Source organism: Prosopis cineraria, unplaced genomic scaffold, assembly GCF_029017545.1.
Source record: "Prosopis cineraria cultivar Desert tree isolate PC_DT_omini unplaced genomic scaffold, ASM2901754v1 PC10, whole genome shotgun sequence".
In the NCBI taxonomy this organism is placed as follows: domain Eukaryota; kingdom Viridiplantae; phylum Streptophyta; class Magnoliopsida; order Fabales; family Fabaceae; genus Prosopis; species Prosopis cineraria.
Window position 1 is genome coordinate 35,892,426 of NW_026555341.1, and position 5,184 is coordinate 35,897,609.

A 5,184-nucleotide genomic window follows, 5' to 3' on the forward strand; every position below is an offset into this window, starting at 1 on the left:
GCTTAGTTAGACTCTCATTAGTCTAATATCATCATTAAACTACTCCATTCATTAACTCATCCATATCAAATTAGGGCTTGCTCTAAACCCATCATTAAGACCTAAATCAACATATATAAATACTTGTTGACCTGATGGGTAGACACTTAAATAAATATCCAATAACTCCATTAAAGTTAGATTACTTGGTGGAATCATCACCCAATTTTAGACCCTCTAATAACAACCCCATCAATGATAGAAAAACACATAAGAATAGAGTGGAAGGAGATATGGAAGCTTACCCAAGTGATATTTGGCTCCAAATAAGCTCAAATGGTGACCTAACAAAGCCATAGCAAAGCCCTTACTCCTCTATCTCTTTCAATCTCCACACAAACTCTTTCTTTTTCTTTTCATTTCATTGTTGTGCTCCACAACTGCACATGTCGTAACAAGTAATATAAAGTGAGTAGAGTATTGATTTCACAGAGACTTATATTAAAAAATATGGTCAAACAAAATACATTGAAATTTCAATTAAGTTGAGTAAATCCAAAACATGATTAGTGTTTAAGATATCAATTAAATGTGTGAAAAAGTATGAAAACATAGAAAATAAATTGATTCAAGACTTTTTGAAAATAATTAGGCTAGGATTATTTATCCCCCTTTATGCTTCAAAAATACTCAATCAACGCTTAATATATCTTGCTCTTAATGAAAAATTATGCTAGTCACGGATACCAAATTACCCATAAGTACTCTTTCAAATCTCCAAGTAGGTGTTTAGTTTAATTAATCCCTTAATCTCTTAATTAACTAATTAAACTCAATTTTCATTGCAAATCGTATGTGATTATGTGAGGTTAATGAGTGTATCTCTATGTCATTAATAAAATCATCCATTCAACTTATAAATTTCAAGTCTCAAATAATTTAACTCAAGTTCTACACTCAACCTAATTGTCTAAAATATTAATCAAGTGAATCCAATAATCTAATTGATGGCCAATCAACTAGAAGCATTAAGTATAGAGTGAGATCAACATAATCACATTATTAATAAAAAATATGAAGGGAAAATGAGTATTTAATCCATACAAAGGGTTCAAAATAATTCTAGAGTCAAGGGTTTAGCTAAAAATGTTCATAAAACCCATGAAAAAAATACAAATATATCAGTATAAACATTAAACAGGAGGAAATGAAGGAGAATGGAGAAGAACCAAAATATCAAGTCAAAATCTCTTCCAAGCTCAATTTCCTCCAAAATATATGCTGTAGTACACCCAAAACTCCCAGATACTTTCAAAAAGTCCAGAATGTCAGCCAAAGTCATGAATGAGTCATATATACTTTAAAACCCTAACTTTATCAACTAAATAAAATACTTCTTTTTATTGTAGCGTCAAAAGTCACAATTTTGGTCACAACTTTGCTCTATCTTGTACACTTCCCCTAACTAGCACGACTAATCATCTTTTCACTTAATTTCTTCATCTAGAAGCCTTCCAAAAGCATCCCCAAGGGTCCAAAAATGCATCCAACCAAATCTTAAATCAAAATATTAATGAATTAGCTTTGAAATACTAAATCACAGCCATGGCTTGAATTTCTAAAACAACATACTCAATTTTCTGATTTGAATATTTAAAATATGTACAATTGTGTCAAAATATATTAAAAACCAAAGAAACATCTGCTTAAATGACATGAAATTTTAGAAGTTAACATTCATGCATCTATTATATTAGGTAGTGACTCATCTGTTGCAAAGCATGGCGCATCTATCACGACGGACAACACAGTGATGGAATGAAGCCCAATTTTCTTACTAATTTAGGCCCAAAGTAGCCTAATACTCCCTATCTAGTGTCCCACTCCAAGCCTATTTATGAGTCCAATAGGCCTAAATGTCATCTTTTAATCACATTCCACTTGTGTTAGTACTCAAATTACTAATTTACCCTTATTTAGCTTAATTTAAAAAAATCTCATGATGTTACAGTTGGTATCTTACATGGAAAGAATCATTGGGACAAGATACCTCTATAATAAGTTCTAAAGAAAGGGAGCTCATGGTTTAGTGGTGAGTGTTAACGTTGAGCTTTTGGTTGGGCTACAACTTGTAATCGATGTGCTTAGTGAAGTCCAATCACATGGACCGATCATGTTAATTATGATAGCCCATGGGTTTAGTTAGAGAAGCAATAAGAATGAGTTGAGGATGGAATTGCATGCATGCATGATTTTATATTTTTATATTTATTGAATTAAATTATATTTGTGAATTCCACTCAATTGACTTTAACCTATCTTGTATGAATGGAGGGAGTATATCATTAAACTTTCTAACCCAACTTTGCCCTCTCAAGTCGTATATATGGTCGTGCCAGCACTTTGACAATAGAATTGCTATCAAACATCACCAACTTTCGCAAGCGTTTTTTCCCTAACAATAGACCAAAGTTATAAAAATCAAACAGGACCAGCTGAGATCAAAGATAATAAGGAATCTTGGTTACATTCCCAACACGAATGCGAAACTCATGGCCTTTCATGAGGGACAGCTTTGTTAGCGCGTCATACATGAATTCAATGAGGTTAATCTGTATACGGATTCTATGGAGGCTATCCATGGAAAATCATGAAATTCTATGATAATAACCATTTGATTTTCAACACTGTGCAATATATAAAAAATGTTTATTGAGATGTCACGTGTAAGCATGTGTAATTGTGTATAGGAAATCTAACAACTGTGCAGATTTGATCGCAAAGTTTACGCATAGTATCGACTTGAAGTCTATAGTTTTGAAAGAGTATCCTCAAGAATGTAGAAATTTTCTTTGTTTGAACCTTGTTGATCCTCTTTAAGACTCTTTTGCTCTAGTCCTCTTTGTTTCCCAAAAGAGAAGGATTCACATCCCTTCTACTTCAAAGGACAATAGAATAGGCAAAATCAACATTTTGAAAGATTTAGGATAAAAGAGCACTTTAGACACTTAACTATAGTTTTGAAAGAGTATCCTCAAGAATGTAGAAATTTTCTTTGTTTGAACCTTTTTGATCCTCTTTAAGACTCTTTTGCTCTAGTCCTCTTTGTTTCCCAAAAGAGAAGGATTCACATCCCTTCCACTTCAAAGGACAATAGAATAGGCAAAATCAACATTTTGAAAGATTTAGGATAAAAGAGCACTTTAGACACTTAACTATATTTTTTCGAGGAGCAAATTGTGCATCTTAAATTATTTATTAGAATAATGTTGCCCTTCAAATTTCAGAATCATTAATGTTGTTTTTGATTAACGGACATTAATGTTAACTTTAATGAAAAAAAAGTCTACATATGAGATTGTACTGATTTTTTTTAAACGGTTGGTTATTTCATAGATGTAAAAACACTTTGGATTTAAATTCAATAAGTGGCTTAAGTTTATCCATTCAATGAATGTTTTAATTATAATTGATGAATATCATCAATACTAGAAATTAAAATTATCAAGATAGTTTTTCTCAAAAAATTCAAAACAATCTCCACAATCAGAATACTTCTTACATATGTTGTTAATTCCCTCCAAACACTTGATATTTGATACATTTTTACTATAATATGAAAAATATCAAATAACTGATTGATTAAATCAAACAGTTATTATCATGCAATGTGAGATACTAATTAAATGAGTGGATTTCAGCCATTCATTGGATCCAAATCCATCATTCTCCTAGCTTTGATTTTTTAAAAATATTATAGTTGCTGTCCCGGCCTGCCGTACTACCACCATGTATTCGGAAATTGATTGTAATGAATGCCCGTTCTCTTCCGCAATAAAGAAATTAAACATGTGGCCAGCCATATCTAAGTGGTGGAGGTCTCAAGTAGATAGGTTTGCACCATGAACACGAAGCCGCATTATTATTGAATCGAAGAGACACATGACTGATGATACAGTACTAATAAAAACGTACACGTAGATTGCAAAACACACAACACACCAACGAAAACCAAATATTACATATTAAGGTTTTGCCACTTAAGCATGCATGGTCACACAATAGTAGAGAGACAGTAGAGCGGCTCCAACTCAAGAAATCCAGATCCAATGCCCTCCTTTGGAATTAAGCTTTGCGCCGGTACAAAAGTTCATCTTGGCATAGAGATGATATGGCCATTCATCAAGAGCTAGCCACTGGCTCACCGGGAACGCGACCTTTGGCCCCGTGGAGGCGACATCCATGTAATCGAAGTACCATCCCGGCTTGTGCCCTTCGCCGTTGGACGTGACGGTGATGCCGCAAACACGGAGGCAAGGTCCCATGCCACTGAATATGTCGAGGCTGCCTCGCTCGAAGTAGTCATGACCAGGTCCCATGATGCCCCCATTCACGGAGGTTGTTGACGGTAAAGCTACCGGTAAGTGAGGTTAACTTGAGGCTGATGACCGAGTCCGTTCCTGCATCCTGGCGATCTCCTGTCTTCACTCTCACTATGTAACGGCACTGGTTTTGCTGCGCGCAATCCCATTTGGATCAATATTCAGAATCAAGCACACACACACACAATACTAAGTATAAGAATAGCTTACGTAGGATTGGTGAAACTAGTTAATGAAGGATCGAGGAAAAGAAGTAATTACTTACAGCTGTAGCGATTGCAGCAAAGCTGATGAGTAGGGAGAGCATAGAAAGAAGAGAAGACAATGCAACTCTGAGAGCCATTTGCTTAGTTTGTGATAGATGCTACTGATGACTGTGAGTGCTGAAACAACCTATATGCTTGCCTTTATATAGAGTGACACACGTGTGGTGAAAACTTGAGTTTTTACTCTTCTATCCCCAACATGATATCATACGTAGTCCATTAGTTCATGGATCAAACTCATTTATGCCAAGTCATCAAACACTAAAGCCCAAAATATCTGAGTAACGACCTACAAGCTCTCTTGGGAAGAGTCTTCTTTATTAATTATTTTAATCAATTAATAACTAGTTAGATACAAGTTGACAATGAAGTTGAAGGAAGGTAATGGATATCCACAGTAGTTATTTTAAGGCCATTGCTTATGGACAAGTTATTGGGCCTATGGACGAGGACCCGGCTTCTCTCTAATTTTTCCTCTCCATTTCTTCTCCACTTTATATCTCAACCATTGGATTCATTTTTAATGGTTGAGATTTGATGTTTCATAAAATTATTAT